This window comes from Suncus etruscus, chromosome 1, assembly GCF_024139225.1.
Source record: "Suncus etruscus isolate mSunEtr1 chromosome 1, mSunEtr1.pri.cur, whole genome shotgun sequence".
Classification (NCBI taxonomy): domain Eukaryota; kingdom Metazoa; phylum Chordata; class Mammalia; order Eulipotyphla; family Soricidae; genus Suncus; species Suncus etruscus.
Genome location: NC_064848.1, coordinates 201638340 through 201663349, shown reverse-complemented (window position 1 = coordinate 201663349; position 25010 = coordinate 201638340).

Genomic DNA, 25010 nt, shown 5'->3' with positions numbered 1-25010 from the left:
GCCATGCCATGGCCTATCAAATGGGAGAAGGTAGATTGGAAAGAGCAAGGTGAATGTCCTGTCAAGGTCTGGCTCTGTCTGTGTGTTTCCCATGTCAGATATTCTCAGACATAATATCAAAAACCGAATCCTTGCCTCAGATTTTCCATCTTCACCTAGGTCTCTCCTAGTGCCACCTCATAAGGACAGGTTACTTTTTATTCCTGCTCTTACCAACCTGTTTTGTTGTGTTTTTATTTGTTTTTCATTTTTGTTTTTGTTTTGGGGCCACACCCAGTGATGCTCAGGGGTTATTCCTGGCTATGCACTCAGAAATTGCTCTTGGCTTGGGAGACCAAATAGGATGTCAGGGGATCGAACCACGGTCTGTCCTAGGCTAGCATGTGCAAGGCAAATGTCATACTGCTTTTGCCACCACTCCAGCCTCAAGACTTTTTTATTATGAGTCCTTGCTCTACTTCCTTTCATTGGACTAAACAAGTTGAGTGCAAAGACTTGGCTAGGCCAGCCTCGTATCCTATAAGTAGAGACCATGCTTGCTAACTTCAGCTGGGACTTGCTGAAAGAAGTGTCTGGAAGCAGATTCAAAAATGATCCTGACTCTGATGGACCTTATGGTCCCAAGGCCTGCTTTTTCCACTAGAAGTGGATGTGATATTAAGGCTTTCAGTTTCATACTCAGCAGTTGGTAGATTTTATTTTCTATCTTGGGGCATGAATAAATACATCTTACTCTACACCTAGTTAGAAAGGGGAAAAATTCTCCAATTATTGGATGGTAGGAAAGTCTGCAAAGATGATCATGTCTACCCAGATTCTGACCTTCCATCCTCTTCAGGCACCAACTGTTGATGAGCGTAGGTTAAGTTTCTGCTGCTATTGAATTTCCATGAAAAAACCCTTTCCATGAAAAAGAAATATTTGACTCCACTTTGTATTAATGGGTGCTGCATATATGGTTCCTTTATACTCATATAATTCCTAAGACCATCAAAAATAGGAAGTGCTTTTCATCTTACTTTGTCTAATACTGGTTTTGTTTTTATTTTTTCTAGTAGCTTTTTTTGATTCTTTTAGTGGACAGAATCATTATCCAGACGAATGTCAATGTGTTTAAAAAGTTCTCATTGAAATTCAAGGAAGCATTTCACATCTAATTAGGTAAACGTCCACCGTTTCCACTCCACAGTGAGAATCTTGGCTACCTTTTGGTGCTCATTAGGACCAAGGCATGGGTTCAATCCTTGTTCTCTATTTGGATTTCATGGGGAAATTTTTTGATCTAGGGCCACAGGGAGAACCCTGAATCCCGGTCCAGGCTCTTGGCTACACATCAGAGGGAGAACATGCATGACTCAAAGCATCAGCTCTGCAGGAAAGCAGCTAAAAAGCAAACATATTCACAGTGGTAGAGGAAGGAATCAGCACATGGCTAGAATAAAACTCATCCCTAACTCAATGTGTATGGCATCAATTGCTCCCTACCAGCCTCACTCCCAACACAACACCTGGGAATATCTTTAGACTTTACTACCCACTCTATGTTTTGTCTCATGCTTGCTAAGTCATTCCTACATTTGAGATTTCTTTCCTTCTTTTGGAGCCTTGAAGAAGATGCATCAGTGATTTATTCATTTATTCACTTGATTGATTTCAGTAACTGTCTGTTATAACCTATGTCTATCTCAAGATTATCAAATAAACTCAACACAGCTGATACTAAGAGAAACCTCTCATTTGTGCAAATAACAGATATATAAACCAAAGCCAGTATAGTTATCAATTTAGGATAAATACTATAAAGATATATTAATGAGAGTAAGGAGAAAATGTAGGTTACTGTTTGAAAAAGAATAAGGTGTTTGGGATAAGTGCCAATATAGAATCTAAAATCCAGAAATGTCTGACCTCATTAGAGTTACTTAACCAGCCTGTGCCTTGGTGACCATGGCTATCTTCTAAGCTAAGAAAAATGCCACCTTATTTGTTTCTTATTAGGTCTAATGTGCAAACATATGCCAAGATGTTAGAATAGCACCTGGTTGACTAAGAAACAACTTCTGGTGTCCTGTATTACAATTCCACTGCCTTCGGGAGATTAGTTCTGTTGAGATTGTAACCCCAAAATCCAGGAATGAATGATTCTTTCTTGAAATGAAATTCATTTTAGGTATTTAGAGAGCATAGTATGATTTCTTTTTTTGTATTTGGGTCACACTCTGCAGTGCTCAGGGGTTATTCTGGCTCTGTGCTCAGAAATCATTCCTGGCAGTGCTTAGGGGACCAAGTGGATGCCAGAGCTCTAACTCACTTGGGTACATGCAAGACAAATGCCCTCCCTGCTATTCTATTGCTCTGGCCCCAGGATAGTACAATTTCTAATATGTTACCTCACTTTAATTTAGGGGAAGACAGGATTTACTTGGAAATATATTTTGGGAAATAAGGGAAGGTATTTCCAATCTTCTATAAAAAATATTTTGAATTTTTAAAGTAAATAATGCAATTACATTCAACGGGGTACAATAGTTGGTATTTGTCATTGAGCTCTAAAGTCAGAAATTATTTTATACTTAAATGTATTAAACAAAGAACTATTAGGTTATTTTCTTATTTCCTTTTGTTCAAATCTACCTGGTCCATTCATGATTTGTTTTTACTAAATAACTTGACCCACTTCAGTCTCTCTATGCCATGTTAATAAATCAAATGCTTTTGTGTCCATGAAATCACTTCAAAAATGTTCTCGAAATTTGGAGCCTGAATGGAGCCTGAATGATACTGCTCTTGCTTTACACATTGCTCACTGGAGTTTGATCTCAGGAACCCCATATGGTCTTCCAAGCTCTTCCAAGGAGCTATCCCTGAGCACAGTAAGCCCTGAGCACTGCTGAGTATGGCCCCAAGACAAACAAAAACTTCTCTAAGTAAGTGTGATACACTTTTTTTTCCAAGTCATATTATATACTATCAGGCTTCCATTAATGTATGTGGTATACTAAAACCATCAAAAATTAAATATTACAAATTCTGTTAATCATGGAAAGAACCAATAAAATTTTTTGGTCCTGGTAGTAAAGAATACATGTCTGCATGCAATCACAAAGAGACATTTTCTTTTCTTCCCGTATCTTCAACATTCATTTTCAGATTCATTTTTATTACTATTTTATCTTTTTATTTTTTGGTAATCATTTCAAAAAAATCATTCAAATGGTGTTTGGTTAGTCTGGACTCCACTACTTAAACAAGATGGGCAAGAAAGCATGAAAGCAATTTTCTAGATTCTTAGACATACAGAGATGGACTTATTAATTTTTTTTATTTTGGGGCCATACCTAGTGACTCTTAGGGGTTACTCCTGGCTATGTGCTCAGAAATCACTCCTGGCTTGGGGGGATCATATGAGATGCCTGGGGATTGAGGTCTGTCCTGGGTTAGCCACATGCAAGGCAAACGCCCTACCTCTGTGCCATCGCACCAGCCCCATTATTTCTTGACCTCACCACTTTTCAATTCTATTTCTTTGACTGTGACAGACACTTGGGTTAAAGCCTTAAAAAGGAGCCCAAATCAGCTGTTTCTAGCACTGGTCTCTCTGTTTCTGAGTTTCTCTTTCTCCTTGCTTTGGATTCTCTCCCTTCACTGTCCTCTTAAAAATTCCTGGGTGAAAAACCCCAAAAAGGCTATAAAGACCCGAGGATGGGCAGTGACTGTGCAAGTATCCCACAGCCTCAATGACAGGAAGCAGGAGCAATTTATTAACCATGTGTTTTCCATCGAAAAGGTTAGATGGGTTACCTGCCAGCCCCTAATTAGCAAGTGTGCAACATCTTTGTTACCTCGGGCTAGTGAGCTGACGACTTAAAGACTTTATTCTTGCTAGTGATTGATTGGGAGAACAGTGGAAGGAACAGTGGGGAAAGAAGGCACTGTAGCTGTATCTTCTCTGCAAAAATACCAACATTCCTGAATGTGTCTTTCTCTAAGGAGAGTCAGATCAGAACCTAAAAATGCCCCAACCTTTCACCCACTCACCCTTTGAATAACATGATTAAAAAAATAATAATCTTCCATAAATTAGGGAAAGAAACTCATCTACTTTCGTTAAGACAAATGCTCTTTCTCCATTGGGCATTTAAATCTTTCTTTGAAAGATTCTTAGAGAGACCTGTCTTTCTGTACTTTGAATAACTAACTGATGAAAAGAAGTGTACTCAGCCGAAATTTTTATTGAGTTCTTAGGGTGGGCCAAGGGCCAGAACAAGCATCAACTAGGGGCTTCTCTCCAGATGGGGTTAGCTCTGGAGAGAAGGTGCCAACCTATTTGCTTTTGTTCCGTTAAAATCTGTATATGCACATCACATTTTCAATGTTTAATGTGCTCCTAAAAGATTAGGTGCAAACTAGACATTCAGATGCTCAGTTTTTTTTTTTAGAAAATGATTAGCAATTTTTCCAATTGCACTTTTTTTGTATGTCTATAGGACTGTACTTTATTGAGTTTGTGGTTTCTGTAATGAATAGATCAGTTCTCGCGTCACCTTTGTATAGATGATACTTTTGAGAAATAGTCCTATATTCTATCATTTTTCTTCTGTCACCTTCCTCCTTTTCTTCTTTCTTTCCTTCCTTCCATCCTTCTTCCCTCCCTCCTTCCCTCTCTCCTTCCCTTTCTTCCTTCCTCCCTCCCCTCCCTCTCTTTTCCTTTTTTTCTTCCTTCCTTCCTTCTTCCTTCTTTCTTTTTTGTTTTCTTTCTCTTTTCTCTTTCTTCTTCCTTCGTTCCTTCCTTTCTTCCTTCCTTTCTTCTTTCTTCCTTCCTTTCTTCTTTCTTTCTCTTTCCTTTCTTCTTTTCTTTCCTTTCTTTCTTTTCTTTCTTTCTTTCTTTCTTTCTTTCTTTCTTTCTTTCTTTCTTTCTTTCTTTCTTTCTTTCTTTCTTTCTTTCTTTCTTTCTTTCTTTCTTTCTTTCTTTCTTTCTTTCTTTCTTTCTTTCTTTCTTTCTTTCTTTCTTTCTTTCTTTCTTTCTTTCTTTCTTTCTTTCTTTCTTTCTTTCTTCTTTCTTTCTTTCTTTCTTTCTTTCTTTCTTTCTTTCTTTCTTTCTTTCTTTCTTTCTTTCTTTCTTCCTTCTTCCTTCCTTTCTTTCTTTCTTTCTTTCTTTCTTTCTTTCTTTCTTTCTTTCTTTCTTTCTTTCTTTCTTTCTTTCTTTCTTTCTTTCTTCCTTCTTCCTTCCTTCCTTCCTTCCCTTCCTTCCCTTCCTTCCTTTCCCTTCCTTCCTTCCTTTCCCTTCCTTCCTTCCTTCCTTCCTTCCTTCCTTCCTTCCTTCCTTCCTTCCTTCCTTCCTTCCTTCCTTCCTTCCTTCCTTCCTTCCTTCCTTCCTTCCTTCCTTCCTTCCTTCCTTTTCTCCTTCACATATGCAAGACAGGTGTGTACTGAGCCATCTCGAGGGTGATGCTCAAGGGTTATTACCAGCACCCTTGGCTTCTAGCCTTCACAAGTAAATCATAGCAAACTTCTAACCCTGTTGTACCACCAAAAGTGTCTTTATATTCCCTAGTGTCCTTCTGGAGCACAAATCACACCATATGAGACCTACAGCAGCAGAATGAAGTGTGAGAATTAATAACAGTAAGAGGACTTAAGTGAAATGTTCTTTCAGTGTCTCAGTGAGTGAAACTTGTTCAGAAAAACAAAACAGCTCTTCATTATGCTTAAGTCTGCATTACTCAGTGTAGGGGATAGAGTGGGAAAAAATATGCAGGTTCTAAATTTAACTCACATATGTTTCTAGTACCGTATGGTCCCCTTTACACAAACTGGTGCAACCCAGAAGACCTCTAATCACCACTGGATATGGCCCTGGTGGTCCCAGCACTACTGGAATGGTTTGGGTATGCCAACACCCAGACCCAGGCAGCACAATGTCCTTAGACGCTCACACTGATCTGATGGCCAAGTTGGCCAAGAGTCATTTGTGGAGGTCCCAGAACTTCCGAAAGCTGCTTGAAAGCTCCCCTACACTGATTCCATCTCTTCAGGACCCAAATTCTGTGTGGTATCCATGGCTAATGCTAATGAGAGTATCTTTATTATAAACAGATTGTATCAGCCATTCATCTCACACCCTGGTACTGAGTGTTCTAATAAATCACAGCTATTGGACTGGAACATTGGATTGTCCAATAAAAATTAAAATCCTCTACTACATATGTCATCCATTTTATATCACTCTTAGAGTGACAGTCCAACTCTGAGGATTAATTAATATTTTGTTTGTTTCTTACCCTGCAACACAGCAAGTTCCTGGAATGAGAATTTTCTGTGGAATGGTAGTTGGTGGCAAGTGTCCTGTGCAAAATGCCATTCCCTTACAAATTCTTCAGCATATCTTTTTACCCAGTCAGATCTCTGGTCCCTAGTTCATTTGAAAATAAAATTTCTTTCTAAGGTATGTTGTAAAATCTTTCAATAAGTCAGAAAATTCATAAAAATATGTGTTTTGTGACCATACAGACAGTATGTATGGGTAGGGTACTTCCCTTGCAAACAACCAACTTGAGCTCAATTCCCTGCACCACATATAGTTTTTTTTAACACTGCCAGGAGTGATCCTTGAGCACAAATCCAAGAGGAATACCTGAGCATTGCCATGGGTGGCACAAATCAAAGAGAACAAAATGAGCAAACAAAATGTATATATGCTTTTATAATTACATAAATTAAAGTAGACAAAAGTCTTACATTTGCCTATATTTTACATTGTTTTCAGTTATTGTAGAGCTACAACTTTCTCTCCTCCCAAAGAATACTCCATTTTTATCAGACACCTGGTAATGAATATTTTAACATGCTTATTATGGTAGGTTAACAATAAAGTCCCCTCATATGTCCAGCCTGATGGAGCTAATGGCAGAAGACCAGTTAATAAAACCAACACATTCCAATTGTTTGATATAAGAGGTTGCTCGTGGTGTGATTTTTTTTAAAAAGGCCATTTAATTACATACCCTGATGTCTTCACTCAGCCTTTCTTTAAAATATATTTTCCCAATTTTAGCATCTACCCCTTCTCTACTCTCAATTAGCTATTGCATTGGGCTTTTGCTTCCAAGCCCCATAAGTAATAGTAACTTAATTTTCCAAGCCATAAATCAGGTAGACTTATACCCCATAGCACATGTTCCATTTGTTTTTAATCAAGAGCAATCTGGTATTCAGAGGTCGGAAGCTTTAATTCAGAAGACTTCTATGCTTCTTTGCAGGGAGAAAACTTTTAGTTTTCTAGAATACCTACGTAACTGTTTAAGTATTATTTTGGCAAAAGTTGAAATATCAATGTAGCATTTCCTATGGACAACTTCATTCATTCAGTGATTTAGACACAAATACTCTCTATTTCTGTGCTAAAATTAAAATAATACTTGACAGCATTCCTTTCTGTATATAGTATTCTGATTTTTCAATGTGGCCCTTTCAAAACAAATGCAGGAGCTGGGAAGAAAGATATAAAGGCAGAGAGTTAGCGATGCTAGTTTTCTATCAATTATCTCGATAAAACAATGATGATAATAATTGTCACACCATAGAGAATATTTAGATCCAAGAAGGCCTTATGAAAGAACTATATAAAACCTATTAAAATTATATGGATTCAGTTTTTTGTTTTGGGGACAAACCTGGTGGTGCTCAGGGTTTATTCCTGGTTCTGTACTCAGAGGTCACTCTTGGAGGTCAGGAGACCATATGGGGTGCAAAGGATTAAACATGGATCGGCCATGATGTAAGGTGCCTTACTCATTGTGTTCTCTGGTCCCAATATTCCAATTTCTTAGTGTACAACTTTATAGCAGAATAAGAGTTTAGGGATACTTTTTCTATTCTCCTTTTTATAAGAAGAAAAGAAAAAAATTATTCCCATAAAATTATAAAATCAGATAATGTAGATAGGGCCAGCAGTGCAGATCTCAAATCGGAAATGCCATTAATTATATGCCTATAGAATTTTTGCTTAAAAATAAAGTCAATTAGTACTGTGGCCTGAGTAAAAACACAGTGGGTAGTGGGTAAAGTGTTTGCTTATAAACAGCACACCCAGGTTTAATTCCTAGCACCTCACAGTGTTTCCTGAGCCAGGCAGGAGTGATCCCTATGTACAGGAGTAAGCCCCAAGAAGTGCCAGGAAGGTTTGGTCCCCAAACCAAAATATCTAAATAAATAATAAAATCAATTAGTATCTAAATTTTCAAAATTATTCTCTGAAGAATTTAGTGGAGATCGAATGGGAGGATAGAGAAGTAGAAATAATAAAGGAAACTATTCAGAGATCCAGCTCTAGTGAAAATATATGGAAGTAGTAAATTAACAAACTATGTAACAAACATGTAAAATGTGTAGTTTCTTTGATCTAGCAATATTCTCAAGTATCACCTTTAAGAATAAATGTCTGATGGGACCGGAGAGGTGTCACAGAGTGGTAAGGTGTCTGCCTTGCCAGCACTAGCCTGGGATAGACTGTGGTTTGATCCCCCAGTGTCCCATATGGTCCCCTAAGGTAGGGGCAATTTCTGAGCACATAGGCAGGACTAATCCCTGAGTGTCACCGGGTATGCCAAAAAACAAACAAACAAACAAACAAACAAAAGAATAAATGTCTCTGGGGACTCCCTAAAGATTTCATAGTAGAAATTGCTCCTAAGACTGAAAAACAAAAGACAAAAATCTAAATATCTTTTAGCTATGAGAGTTCAATAAAATGCCTAGGATCTATCTCTGATTTGTGGAGTTTAAGTCATAATTAGAAAAGCAAAAAAACAAAACAAAACAAAACAAAGCACATAAAACAAAATACAAGGGGCTGGAGAGATAGCATGGAGGTAAGATGTTTGCCTTTCATGCAGAAGGTCATTGGTTCGAATCCCGGCATCCCATATGGTTCCCTGAGTGTGCCAGGAGCGATTTCTTAGCATAGAGCTAGGAGTAATCCCTGAGCGCTGTTGGGTGTGACCCTGTGACCCAAAAACCAAAAACCAAAAACAAAAAACAAAAACAAAGACAACAAAACAACAAAATACAGAAAGAGGGATCTGAATCAATAGGCTCTGCAGATTACTTTTTCATTTTTAGATTAAAAAAGTTGATGTCGGGGCTGGAGCAATGGCACAAGTGGTAGGGTTTCTGCCTAGTACATGCTGACCTAGGACAGACCACGGTTTGGTCCCCCAGCGTCCCATATGGTCCCCCAGCTAAGAGCGATTTCTGAGCTGCATAGCCAGGAGTAACTCCTGAGCGTCACTGGGTGTGGCCCAATAACCAAAAAAAAAAAAAAAAAAGTCGAATTCTATGTTAACTAGAAATGCAAAGTATTTATTTTATATGTATTTTACAATAGAGTTTATGTGGATTGTGTCATTCTACCTACATATATGAATACATTGAATAATATGTGGTTGAGTCACTGTTTTATACCTTCCTGCTAAGTATGCTCTCTATCCCTGAGTGAATCCATTCATTTTTCAAATAAATAAAGGTAGACCACCTTTCATGTAGCATGTCTTATACGAGGATGTAAAACTCTTGCTTCTAATTTCCTGGAGATGAACATGCATTCTGGGAGCCAAACAATTGTCTCATGGCATCACACACGTGTTAATGGAACAGAAGAGATGAACAGAAGATTAAAAACAGAATAAAAGTAACTACACTCAAAAGACTATGGAAGACCTTCTGAAGAAGCATTTTACCAAGACAAGAAGCCAGAAAAGAACATTTCAGATGTTATAGTCTATACAGGAAACTGTTAGTGTGAGTATCCAGAGTATGAATAAGAACATAGAATAACTGTGTTTCTTTCACTATAAAGAGGAGACAGTCAATAGAAGCAGAACACTTGATGACAAAGTGATGTCTTCGGAAAGACTATTGGGAAACTTGGAAGAAAGAGATACCAGGTATGGCGGACCCTTTCTTTGGGGAGAAAGTGTCCAGATTATTCTCCAATTTTCTTTTGGAGTCATCTTAGTTCTTTTTAATTTTCTTCCTTGCCCCAGATTTTTTGGAGGCTGTGGGTTCCGTAAGTGAGAGACGTCAGGGTAATGGCTTTCCCAGAGGACTTTTTCCTGAGGATTAATGTTTTCTCCTACCTTGTCTGCAAGGTACAGTTGTGCAAATAGATGTTAGGGCAGGGTGAACAAGCACCGCAGGGTGGCCTCCCCTGAAGATGTCTCTTTTCCAGATGCCCTGGGACCTCTGAGGCCAGTGTTCCTGTCTCTGGGGGAATCTCCTCCCACACACAGATGATTTCAGCCACAGGAGGGGGGACTCCTGTCCTTGGTTATATTTGCATCCAAGGTCTCACCACAAGTTGGCCATAGCTGGTCCCACACAGGGAGAGACGTGTCTGTGGGCATGGACCTCTCCACCAGCTCTGGTCTCCAAGTGGGAGGCAGTGGCGCGATGGTGTGTTGGGACCACAGGAGAGTCCAGAGTCATGAAAGGGGCTGAGGTTTGCTTGGTATTAACACCCCCAGCTTTGGCTGCTTTGCTAAACCTCAGCAGGGTGAATTAGAAGGCTGGAAAGGTTATGCAGAATGTGGCCCCTTTGGGGAGACTGACTCTCCCATTTCCCTCCCTCTGGATCTCTGAGTCTCCTCAGGACAGTCTCTATGTGGCCCACAAGTGCCAGGTAAGGACAAACATGGAAATCAAGCCATTCTCTGCTCAGATTGGTGTAGGGAATCAGGTGAATCATTTCAAAAACTATTTCAATATAAATATTTTCTTTTTCTTTATATCTCTTTTATTTTATTATTTTTATTTTTCAAAGCCGGGGATGGACATACCCAGGGCCTCACATATGCCAAACAAAGGATCTACCAGTGAGTTGCCTTCCTGATCCAATATAGATCATTTAAATAATTTTACTAATTTATTAGTATACAAAACAAAGTGCTTTTACATGTAATAGAAACGACTTTAAAATCACTTAAAACAATCATGTAAATATTGACTATTTAACGGGTCTCTCCCACCTATTTGCTTATTTGCTTTCTCTTAGCAAAGATACAATTTATACCAGAGGCAGGTGAGGGGTACTTGGATATTTACATCCTTATAACCATCCTTTTCTTGGACTGGCACCCTTCTTAGATAATTGAAGGGAGAAAGGAAGCTCACACATAAAAGGCAGTCCCCCACAGATGCAGAGTGATGACTCCAAAAATAAATGAGCACTGCATACAGGGGTGCAGGAAAGTGGGGCCATCCTACACTAGGAAGGTTCAAGTACTCAGATAAAGAGAAGGAAACCCACTTTCCAGACTTATATTTCCCACTATAGTTCTAATCTCTTCACTTACTTCATTTCTTTGACCATTCCCCATACTCTACTGTTTTTGACATATTACAGACAACAAAAAAGTAATTTCATTGGTTGACAAATGCATTTATTTTCTGTGCATTTAGGAGTAAATTTTAAAGAATGTGTATGATACAAATAGGCAGAAGACACAGAAAGACAGAGTAAAAAGATAGAGGGAGATAAGAAAAGAGAAAGGCGAGAGAAGAAAGAGGGATCTAAGAGAGAGGCAGAGAGAGAAAGGAAAGACGAGAAAAAGGGTAAATGAGCATGATAGTGTGGAAAGTAACAAAGGGGAAAGAGAGAGAGAAAAGGAAGAAGGGAAGGGAAGGGAGTCAGGACAAATATAGGCAAGAAGAGAAAGGAACAAGAGGAACAAGAAAATAAAGAATGAGAAAGAAAAGAAGAGGAGGGGGGGAGGTAAAAAGGGGGGAGAACACAGAGTATAAAAGAGCAGAGATTTTTATGGCCTCATGTCCGCCATAAGAGGACATGTCTTGTTAAAGATTTAGACATCAGTTAGGAGGGTCCCCTTGTAACTGAGGCTGGGGAGCAGTTGGCCCAGAGGAATATAAACCCTGGGCTGAAGAGGGTGTGGTGCCCCCGCCATATTGCTCCTGCTGATGGTCGCAGCTAAATTGGTGGAGCTAAATTTGCCAGATTCCCTGCTCCTTGTTGCTTTTTCTGTCTCTCTTATTGTTTCCTTTTTTTCTGGTTCTCTCCCTGTCCCTGGTCCCAACCTAGGTTCTTGCTCTCCCTCTCTCAGTTTAGGGGGTTGGGTCTAAGGTCCCTAGTTTCCCTGCTTTGCCTCTCCCATCATTAAACCTTGTTACTAACCCTCTCTTGCTGGAGTTTTTTTTTTTTTTTTGACCCTGACAATACAGTGAATCTTTTTTTGAGAGTAAAATTAGATGACGAGCAAAAAAGTCTACCAGAAATGAAATTAAACAAGCTTGGGTGTAGTCCAATGGCAGGATGCCTGTTTCACAAATGTGGGACCCTGAGCTAGAATCTGGTTCTAAATATAATAAATATCATTATAATATAATAAATATCATTCACACACAGTGGCTGGTGCTCCTGCTTTATAAGATCCTCATGCTGCTTCTGTTGGGGACATGACACTTCATTTCTCTTTGATAGATATGATTTTGGGTTTTCTGGACAGCTGGAAGTTGATCTGGAGAGAGTAAACATTCTTCAGATGTCTGGAACAATCTTTATGAGTTTGGGAGACTGGGTAAAGTAGGCGGGAAGCCTTTGAAGTAAATGATAGAGGGCTGTATCTTGTGCATCAGAAATGAATCCTCCTGGGGCAGGGCAAGTGGACTTGAGAAAATGCAGGAGGTCAAAACCCTGGCAGAGGTCTAGGGACCACCAAGAAGAAATTTCCCAGTATGAGATCAGTCATTGGAATTTTTATGAAGGACCTGTTTCACTTGGTGAGTGTGCAAGACTGCAGTGTGACTCTCTAGCTTTAGATTTTCATTTGCATTGACTCTATAGTATTGCCTCAGGAAGTTAAGATTTAGGGAAATTTAAGGGAAGGACAGGTATTTTCAAAATTTATATTGGGCAGGAGAAATATGTACTCACATACGTGTTATTTGTACGATGGAAAGTTGGTCCAGGACTGAAATTGGGGCCAAGAGTTGACTTTGACAACCTTTGATTCTTTGGTATCTCTTCCCATTGTAAGAGTCATTGATGTGCCAAAAGAGAGAAGATTGAGACAACTTATATAGATATTCATATAAATCATGAGTTCATTCCTACTAGTTCTCTAAAGAAAATGCTGGTTTACCAAATAGCAGACTGGAATGACAGCTCAATTGGACATCAAAGGCCAATAGCAGATTGTAACCCAATGATTCCATATTCAGGCTTCCACTTTTGTAGATTGCTTCTTCTGTCCCTGGCATTTGGGTGAAGATCACTTTCTTAGTTGGATACCCAGGACATTTCTTTTCTTTTTAGTGGGAAGTGATTAATAGGCCATGCTCAGGACTTACTCTAGGTTCTTACTCCAGTACTCTGGGAATACTCCTGGCAGGATCTGGGGACCCTGTATAGTGCCAAGAACTGAATCTAGTTATGCTGCATGTAAAGAAAATATCTTATCTGCTGTACAATTTCTCCAACCCGGTACCCAAGGCATTTTTTATTGTTCTGGGGTTTGATGATACTTCCAGATCTCTATGCATTTGCAAAAGTAATAAACAAAATAAACCTCCAGTCCTCATAAAACTTTGTCAGATTTCACCTATTTTCACTTTCAGTTATGGACAGACAAGAAGCAAGATAAACAAGAGTTTATCTAGATTTCCATTAAAAAAAACTAATCTGATAAAGATCAGCCCCAATTTCTCAGTTTGGGATCTGTACCCAATCTCAGACGTGCAGAAATTTTGTGTTTGCTGCATTAATCTGCAAAGAGTAGTCACAATCATGTGAATCTTGATTTTTGGACTGAGTTTCTACCACATGTTCGTTCACCTCTTCTTAGAAGGCATAACCCTTTAGCATGTCAAAGCAAAATGAGAGCAACAACACATTATTCCTGTTTATTCATGTTCGTTCTCTATGAGAAGAAGGCAGGGGTGCATGGAGCTCTCTACCAGGTACTGAAAGGGACCCCAAAACATATGGAAAATAAGGAGAGTAGAGTATAAGTCATAAAAATAAAAATAAAATAAATAAAATAAATTGGGAATGCCAGTTTCTGGTAATGATTTGTTTTCACAGTAACTGAGAACTCCCTTAAATCTGTGATTAATCACACATTTATGGTGAAGGAAAGCTGGGAGAATTAGGGGGCTGCGTGGGACGGGGTTATTAGCGCAGCTGCTTTTCATTGATGAGATCTGAGTTCAAATCACAACCCATGTTACAAGTGAAAATGTCATTTTGAAAGTTAATTAGCTGCATGCAATAAATACTAGTCCTTTGATTGATGTACCTCAAAAATCACTACCCGAGAAAAAAATTTTTTATATATGACCCGTTAGGAGAGTCAAGCCAATTAAAAAGTCAGACATTATTTAAACAATTTTCTTCATAGGCCAACCACCTGCAAGTAAATAGAAATTATTAAAAGAAGGTGGGGTTTCCAGTGGTTCAGCCATGTGGAAGAACATCTGAATGTATTAAGAACTGTAGCACTGGAGAAGGAGAAAAATTATTAAAAAGCCATCTAAGACTTTCAAGAAACTTGGGAGATTATGTGACAGGTCAAGTCATCTAGTTGGGAAAGCCAGTCGGGGTTTCAGGGTTCCTGTGACCCTTTTTATTCAGATTTCCTCTAGAGAATCAGGGCAGGTTTTTCCATCCTCTCCCACTACTGCATTCATCCTTTGATAGGCTCTTAATGGTTCTCTGGGTTTTTCTATGAAGAAAACTCAACCTTCTTCTTAAATGCATCCATTGGGTTAAGTTGTCCATTGCAAGAATTCCTAGACCAAGGAACTTGAAGTTGAGTGAAGAGTCAAAACACAAAGTTGAATGGGCCTCTGAGCATCCCCTTGATTTCATATAATTCTGTGAGCCTGTGGATGAGGACTGCCAGGCAATCTTCCTGGATGACAAGGAGAGCAATGATTTTTTACCTTATTTGAGTTTCAAGTCACAGCTTTCAAGAAACAATTGACAGAAAAAAGAAGACTCACTCTATCATATAGAAATGTAGGCACCTATTTTGCATAATTGATGGGTCTTTAGAGAGTCTTATTAGGACCAATAAATATGTTGAAAGCAAATGATGGAAAAGTTCTCGGCCACTTCCTTTACTTGTTCACAGCTTTAACTATCCCTCATTTTGAGTAGTACCATTTGGGGATTTTGGGGTCACTCCAAGTGATACTTGACCAATCAAGTTGATGAATCAGTGCTAAGGCCCATGAATAGAATGCATCTTAATCCTTTTAGTGTCAGAGATTACCGAGAACTTCCCTGGTGATATTCAGTAACTTCTAAGGCCTTACCCAGTGGTTTTGGGGGCAGGTATGTGATTCTAGGAATCAAACCAAAGATGGGCCCAAACTCTTATACATCTCCTTGGCACCCCAGACAGTGTCATTTTAAGTGTCCTTTTATTTGGTGGCATCATGTCTTTCCTAAAAATTATTTAAAAGATCATTTGTGGTGGACTAAAGGTAAAAATTGGAGAATATTCAAGGAAACCTCCCTCTGAAGCATGATGTATTCATCATGAATCATTGCGTGATATATCCATAAGTATATTAATCATTTCATATATCCATGTGTAGTATGCATATAATGCATGGTTTATCATGCATACTTTAAATATCTGCATATATATCATCATGAACAGAATGGTGACATCTGGACATTAAAAACCATTCTAGTGAGATTGTAAATGGAAATAAGGACAATGTTATTGGAAATTGGAAGAAATGTCAGTCTTTTTAATTAAAATAATTTTTATTTTGACCAAAGTAAAATACAAATCTTTCACAGTAATATTTTAGGTACATAGTGACATTGAATCAGGGGCATTCCCACCACCAGGGTTGTCCTCCCTCCAGCCCTGTTCCCAGCATGCATCCCGTATCCCACTCAAAAGGTCAGTCTTATAAAGTTCAACAGGCTTAACCAACAAATATGTATCCTAGTGTCTTATGGAAGGCAGAACTTGGTTGGGGAGACCAAGTTGGCTATTAAGCTGAAAGGATTCCTATACTTAGTTGCTTCTTACCTTATTTTGGTAAAAAAATTATCCCTTATTTTGGTTGCTCCTTCACATACTTGGTGGTCTCATTAAAATGTGAAATTATTATAAATTTGGAATTATAAAATTCCAAAAAGTGAAATGAAAGGTCTTGTCATGCCAAAGAGCCAAAACTTGAAGATCTGGAAAATTCTTATTCTTTCCATATTGTACCCAATGATGAAGTGAGTTCTAAGTCGACATTTTCTTAAGGAGATGAGTAGAGACTTAAGCCACTGATTTCACTGGTATTACAAAAGTAGCTAGGAATAGAGTTGGGTGGTATTATGTCAGGAGACATGCAGCTAGTGTGAACTGAAAGGCACAGAGAAATTGGAGAGAAGGAAGAGAATCTGTCCCATTTGAGAATTCTCCAAGGCAGTACCATAGAGCTTTCTGGCTATACACCAGTATATCCTTCTAGAAATTGAATGATTCTGCAGTTGGTGCAGATATATTGGGACTGCCACTCCATCACATCCTCAGGACAAGGCCTCTTTCTTTTCACTTTTAGATCATAGCATCCTCTCTTGGTTTTCAGGAATTCAAACAGCATCCACAGCTGTGTAGTACCATTGCCAGCCCTAGTGGACCAGGAGAACAGGAAATTCATTCAGTGGAATGTGCCCCCTAAATCTACCCCACCAGTATTTTCAAGGCCCCAAACTCATTTATTTTGAGGGTCACTTAGGTGTTACCCCTGGCTCTGTGCTCAGAAATTACTCCTTGCAGGCTTGCAGGACCATAGAGATGTCGGGGATCAAACTCGGGTTGACATTGTGCAAGGCAATTGCTTTATCCTCTGTCCTCTTGCTCTGGTCCTCTGGAGCTTATTTAGATGAGTATAAAGTTGTACAGGAACTTGGTTACAGAATAAACTATGCCTTATGGTTCATCCAGATCTGATTTAGATAATATGCCATTAAGACTTTGAACTTTGGACTTAAACATTGGTGTTGGATTAAATTAAGATTTTGGGAACTAGCTGGGGAAGGTAGTTCAGTGATAGAGGACACAATTCAAATGCACGAGGCTCTGGGTTTCCAGAACCCAAAACCATGCACAAAGAAAAAACTTTGGAGAATATAAGAAGGGAGTGAATGCAGTTTTTTTTGGAAGGTAAAAATATTTATTGCAAAGTAGAGAAGGAAAGAGAAGAAACTCCCCACAAAGGGAGGAAGTTAGCTTAGAACTAAGTTCGAGTGAATACTTTTTTTTTTCTCGAGTGAATACTTTTTACTTGTTAATAAAGAGAATGAATTTGGGGGTATTAGAAGACACATGGGATGGATTATTTAATATGCCCCCCTTTTGAGGGTGTGGATCACATCTGGTGGTTACTAGGTGTTGTTTTCTGATACTGTTTTCAGGAATGATGATCGGTGGGGCCATATGAAGCAATCAGGGATTTGAACCAGAGTAGGCTGCTTGCAAGGCAAGTGCCTTAACTTCAGGACTAGCTTTCTGGCCCTCTCTTGAGTCCTCTTGCTTGGAAAGATCGACACTCCTACCCAATATGACTGTCTGAAGATGTGTCTGCAAAAGATGAAATTGGGTTTGAGCAAGGTCAAAAAGGTAGAATCCTGAACTAAAAGGCTTGTTGATGAGACATGAGACTTTTCTGTCTGTTACCATCTCTGTCTCCTGCACATCCATCATGGAGGGGAAGGGCAAGTGAGGCCGCAAAAGGCAGAGACTGTCTCCAAGCCAGGAAAGAGAACTCACATCAGAAGCCAAACTGGCTGGAGCCGTCATCTATCTTGGGCATCAGCCTCCAAAAGTTGAAGGAAGGAAGAAATATTTTGTTGCTTCAACCTCCCCATTTAGCTATTTTTGTTGTGGCAACCTGAGTTGAATAAGTCAGGCTTGAGAGATAGAACGTACTAGTTTAAAAAAAAAATAAAAAAGGCTTCATGGATAGTTAAAGCAATTGTACCGAGACCCTGTGCAATATTTTTCTCAATGACTTTTCTCCATTTCTGTTCCACAATTGAGGGGATGGGGAGGATTATATATATGGCATGTATTATAGTAATTAATAGAGACCATTTGAATGGGAAGTTCGCATTGGCTTTTGTTTAGATGTTATTTTGAAAGAATTGCTAGATTTAAAACATATCCACGGAAAAGAAAACATGTGTTAATAATTCCAGAAGATGTTAATAAATTTGTGAGGTTACAATTAACCTTTCTTAGTAACAGATGTGATGAAAACGTTGGAGACATAGCTGATATTTTTCACAGGATGAAGGTTTTTTTCCCCCCTGTGCTGAAAGCATTATCCAAGTTACACATGGAAATTTTTTTGGGTTGTAGTTTTCAAACGAATGCAAAGGTATAAAATGTATGGCTACACTTTAGCTTTCTTTCCACCTCCCTCATACACACAGATACACACACACACACACACACACACATAGAAACACTCACAATATGCACACACACACACACACACACGCACACACACACACACACACACACACACACAAATTAGTGTTCTTCTAATTTTGAATGGGAAAGGGGTATCCAGAGGGTAAGGAGCAGAATCCAGAGAATGAGTTAGAGCGCTGTTCATTGAATCTCTAACTCAGACCAATATTACTGGTCTATGGAGACACACCTTGTTTAATCTGTTTAAGATTCTCTCCCATATTCTGACATATTCTTTTACCCTGACAAAACTCAAGGTGTTGGCAGTTTGGTTTCCTTTCTGGAGAACTTTAGGGTAAACATTCCTTGTTTATTCAGGATGTTGGGAGAATTATCTTCCGGTGTAATCAAGAGTGAATTCTATGTTGCTGTTTTGCCAGTTATAATGTGATAAGGAGAAAACACCCCATCACTCACCCTTTTGACTCTTGACAATGCTCAAGTTCTCAGAATAGAATATTTTCTTGTTCTCTCTCCCTCCCTCATTCCTTCCCTCCCTCCCTCCCTCCCTCCCTCCCTCCCTCCCTCCTTCCCTTACTCCCTCCCCTCCTCTTTCCCTTACTCCCTCCCCTCCTCCCTCCCTCCCTCCCTCCCTCCCTCCTTTCCTCCCTTCCTCCCTTCCTCCCTTCCTCCCTTCCTCCCTTCCTCCCTTCCTCCCTTCCTCCCTTCCTCCCTTCCTCCCTTCCTTCCTTCCTCCCTTCCTTCCTTCCTTCCTTCCTTCCTTCCTTCCTTCCTTCCTTCCTTCCTTCCTTCCTTCCTTCCTTCCTTCCTTCCTTCCTTCCTTCCTTTTCTCAGACATTACTCCTGGTGGGACATAGGAGAACATATATAATTAAACCTAAGTTATCCACATAAAAGCAAACACTTCACCTGCTGTACTATTTCACTCAGACCTTGTCTTTTCTTCCATTTTCTTTGTCTCTCCGACTTTTATGGTTTTCTCTTCCACTTTTAGGAACATTTTTGATTGATTCTACCCAAATACTGAGAGATAATCTATTTTAAGATCCATTGTCTTAATTCCCTTTGCTCAGTTCCTTATCCCACACACCACAGTACATTCACATGCTTTAGATAATCAGGGAAGTACTTTGGTGGGAGAGGTTATTATTCTGTCCAACATAGATTAATAGTCATTTACATTTTACTTCTTACATTTAGTAATTATAAAATAATTAATATTTTATGTGGTTCTGCTCAATTTTAGATTATCATTTGTTGCAAACACAACTCAGTCCAGAAAATATTACTGTCACAGAAAATAAAATAGATTTTACCTGTTTAAATTAAGAAACATTTTTGTAGAAAGTATTAAAAATGATCAATGGAATGATATATATGTAAAGTATATTACCTTTGGATAAAAACTAATGAGGGAAAGGGAATAAAATATAAATTTAAAAAAGAAAAAATATACATAGATAATTATAGTATTCAAAAATTTGAAACTTTATTTATCTTTAAAATAATGTTGGATATAAAAGCATTCTCAGACTTAGATTACACAGAGAAAAAATAAAAGCAATATAGTCTTAACTTACAATAGATATACTCTTCAAAGTTAAAAATAAGTATTAATTTTAAAATATGGAAGTATAAATTTTGGAAACTACTTTGTTGGTAAATGAGCAAAGAATTGCAAACTTACTATATCAGAGTCTTTTATTTTCATTTGACTTCACTAACACTAAATAAATGTCAACCCTTCAAAACTAAAAATAATTTTGCTATTTTGATTAGTAACAATGTGGACAGTTCATTTAATTGATATTTCTTTTTCTCATGTTATCCAATCACACTCCTATGCTTTTTTGGCCAATCAGCTTGTTTATTTGTTGTGTAGGCAATATTGTTTGGAAATTTTGTTGAATTGTAATCACTTAATATTGAAATGCAATTGGGGTGAAGGCACTTGTCTTATGGTAGGCCAGATTCTTCATACAGCATATGGTCCCCTCTACCAGAAGTTATTCCTGAGCACAGAGCTGTAAGTAAGCCTTGAACCCCAATGGGTATAGCCCCAAATCAAAACAAATATCAAATATGTTCAAATATACTATAAATTAGGCTTTTTTTCTATTTAATCAACAATTTATTTTAGCTTAAGGAAAAAATATTTACCGATTCTTTTTTAATGTATGAACTTTTAATTTTCTTTTAGAGTCTTATATTCAGACTGGGCCATGTGAGATTGTGGAGAGGATCTTACTATGTTTTCCAGCCTCGATGGCTGGAAAACTCACGAGGGCAACTTAACAGGACCATTTATTTCACTAGAGTTAAGTGATTTATCTTTCTCTCTTGTTTAAAGGGTGCTAAATATCATGTACAAGTTGATTTAAAATGACCTTCTCACTCAGGTCTCTGTGATATTTTCAGACACTGTAATAAATGTGCCGCCACGCAACTGATCTTAATGCTAACCATCATTCTCTCTCCATGAGAGTTACTTAGGCAGCTGTGATGATGAACACCAGAGAGAAGATTCCAGAGAATCCTCACAATTCTCTGGAGAAGGAATTCAGTAGATTGGGAAGTTGACCCAATTTATGAGAGTTGAACCACCTTGGCCAGGAGCTGGAAAAAGGTAATTCTGCTTTCTCTCTGGTGAGCAGCTGAAACCTATTTCACCCCAAATAAATCCATTTCATTTTTCAGTTTTATTTTTTTGGGAGGGTTACCCTGATGACATTCAGAGTTTACTCCTGGCTTTGTGCTCAGAAATTACTCCTGGCAGTCTCAGGGTATAATATGGGGTGCCGGGCATCAAACTTGAGTGGGTTTCATGCAAGGTAAGAGCCCTAAAATGATCCATTTCAGAGATACCCCAATATTTTATTATTTAGTCAATGGAATCATCATCCAGTCATCTAATGCCTGGTATGAGATGGTCCATCTCCCCAGTTTCTGTGTGGAAACAACAGAATTCTTCAGGTTAAGTAGCCCTTCTTCTCTAACTTGTCAAAAGAAAAGTGCATTTTATTCAATAGAATCTTCAAGATTTTAAATTATTTTTGTTTTGTCTATGGATTGAAACACTTTAGTATATGAATTACGTTTTTGGAATAAACAATGTAACATATGCTTTTTAAGGCCATGAATGTTTAATTGTATGTACATATGTACATATGTATGTATAACTCACATTTTTATTTGGTTGCTGATTCTGGTCCCCTATTGAAAATCTTGGAAGGAACATATTACATTTCCAGTAGAACAAAAGTTTACTATTGTTTCTTTTTAAATTCACTCCTCATCTCACACACACACACACACACACACACACACACACACACACACACACAACCACATTCTTATCCCAACCCCATCTCTCCAATTTATTTCCCTAGAGATCAAATTCTATTGCACTAAATGATAACTTTTACTTTGTATTGAAATTTTGTATTTATATTTTAAAAACATTCACTGATATTTAAAAAACGCTTTTAAAAAGGGGCTTCGAGGGCAAGAGAGTTAATCAGCAAGCTTTGCATGTGGGAGATCCAGATTTAATTCTCCAGTAGCACGTGATCTCCAAACCCTGAGTACCATTTGGAAAGTACCCAAGCACTGAGCCAGGATAAGACCGTGAGTACTACTGAGTGTGACCCCAATACAAAAGGATTCTGATCCACTAATACTGAAAACTAATTCTCTTCCAGGTTCAACACTGGACACTTCCTCTCTTGCTGTCTAAAATAAGTTATTGTACTGTTAACATTTCTGTATTGTGTTTACTTTCACTTTGCCTTCCAGAGAAAATTTGCATTCTTCTTGTCTTTGTTTTCTGTAAACAAAAAGTCCCCATGAGATGTGTTTTAATATCTTGAGGTGAAGTAAGCACCTCTAAAAATAAAGGACTAAGTAGCTTAGGTTTATGAAAGAAATATCTTCAAAGCAAGGAGATTGACAATTCAAATGGAAACTTGAAGTAAATTCATAGTCCTAGATACTCTATGTCTTGACTAAAATGTTCCCTAATATCAGACCAATTGTCTAGCTCACTTGTCTTCAAATTCCTGATCAAAACCTATTTCCTGAGCAATTTCTTTCTACTCAGTTTACTCCCATAATGTTAAGTATCATTAGGCCCCAATAGCTTAGACATTTTTCTCCCCAATCTTCGTTATATCTCACATCTATCCAGTTCTTTCCTTTCCCACTGCCCCTGCCTTCGCTCAGACCTGGGTCATTTTTCCCAGGGATTATAATAATTGCCTCTATTCTGCCTTAACTGCCTGAAATCTCGTCCCTTTCCCTCTACCTCTTACAATTTATTTTCAACATTGCCCAAGTAATCTTTCTTAAATGCATGCCCGCGCAAGTCATTCCCTGCTGAAAATCCTTCAATTACACTCAATTGCATTCATGGGCCAATCCAACTCTTGAGCCATAGCCATGTTAAATCCCTCCTGAACTAAGGTGAGGATGTAAATACAAACATGAACTCAGGCTAGAGACCCTCCTTAGGCACAAGAGGAGGAATTGGGGGCATAGCGTAGTCTCTCCCTTAGGTTTTTGCACTGCACCCCTGCATCTCTGACTCATTTACTCAAGGCACTTTGATCTGCCTTCAGGCCTATGGGTACGTTGTTCAGTGGCTCCTGCCCTAAATTCATCTCCTCTAGACCTGTCCAACTCTTCAGACTTTAGCTGGGATGTAATCTGGATGTTCTCTAGTAGCAGATTTGGGACTTTCTTCCAGATCTATCTGTGTGTTCTAACATTTTTCTATCCAACACTTCACACTACTCATCCTGGAGTACTTGTTCATTGTTGGACTCCGGTTAATGAGATCAGGACCCCAATTAATGACAACAGCACTGGGTATTGACTATTCAGTCTCTTTATGTTTAAAATTTACACATACTATGTTTTTAATTTCCTCATGAGCTTTTCATGCTGAAACACTTTCACCAGAAATCATCTGCTTTTTAAAAAAATTAAATCATCATGAGATACAGTTAAAAAGTTATTGATAGTTGAGTTTCAGTCATACAATCTTCCAATATCCATTCCTTCACCAGTGTTCCTTTCCCACCAGCAATTTCCTGTTTCCCTCACACACACTCAGCTTATATGACAGACACCCTACTTCTCTCTCTCTCCCTTTTTCCTTTAAGACATTATGATGATCAATCCTCTTACGAAAGGAGTATCATGTATATCACTTTACTTACTTTCAGCACCCATTCTTGCCCCCAGTAATCATTTCCAACTATTCTTTTTATAGTAATCCCTTCTCTGTCCTAACTGCAGCAGCTATCCTTTGTATTGTCTCTAGATATTATTCTCATACTTTTTTATATCTTGCAGATTAGACTGATAATACTATTTTTGTGTCTCTCCTTATAACTTACTTCTCTCAGTATAATACTCTCCATATCTAAGCAAATCTCATAACTTCAATTTCTTTTTTTTTTTTTTTTGTGGTTTTTGGATCACACCCGGCAGTGCTCAGGGGTTATTCCTGGCTCCATGCTCAGAAATTGCTCCTGGCAGGCACGGGGGACCATATGGGACACCGGGATTCGAACTGATGACCTTCTGCATGAAAGGCAAACGCCTTACCTCCATGCTATCTCTCCGGGCCCTCATAACTTCAATTTCTTTTCTAAAAGCTACATAGTATTCTACTGTGTAGATATACCATACTTTTTTTTTTATCCATCATCTGTTCTCATGCCCTTAGGTTGCTTCCAGAGTCTGACTATTGTGAATATGCTGCAATGAACATAACGTGTTTTTTTCTTCTTTTGGGTGGGGAGAACTCTTAGAAATTCTCAGAAACTATTACTGAATCAAATAGAACTTTAATGTTTAGGGATTTTTTTTTAAGACATACCCATTTTTTTTCACCCAAAAGACCTGACCAATCTACATTCCCACAATTAATGAATGAGTGTCCTTTTCTTCTGCATCAGGTCATCCAATCTTCAACCTAGATATATCCTCTATTCCTACCTCCCATCTGATACTGATTTTCATTGCAAGAGCAGCTTCTTGACCACTGGAGTTAATGATCATTGGACTTAAACATACACTTTGTATTATATCGTACTTGTACTGGTCCCCTATAGTGATTTTCATGAGCTTGATTCATTTGTTTCTTGAAAATGGTCTCAAGAAGGATTACTTCAGGATTTTGTTCCTCTATAAAGTATGGAACATGGCACGTGGACCTTTTCCTTTTCTGAATAACTTGCAGCATGTGAGATTGGTTCAGTGGGTTTTATAGACTGGTTTATGTCCCTCTTTACTTTTCTAGATGTGGCTTTCCTCCTTCCAAGATCCTCAGTTCCCTAAGTTGCCCCAACATCTTTATCCTACTTGGCTTCCTTCCATTTGGTTTGAGTATGAGTCTCCTATTTCCACTTTATTACATAAATTGTTAAGACCTTTGTTACTTTGGAAATGTTTAGAGCAGGAGAATTCATAGTAAAGTGGTTGACACTAATGAAAATTTAATGAACTTCATGCACATGGGTAGATCTGATTTTTGAC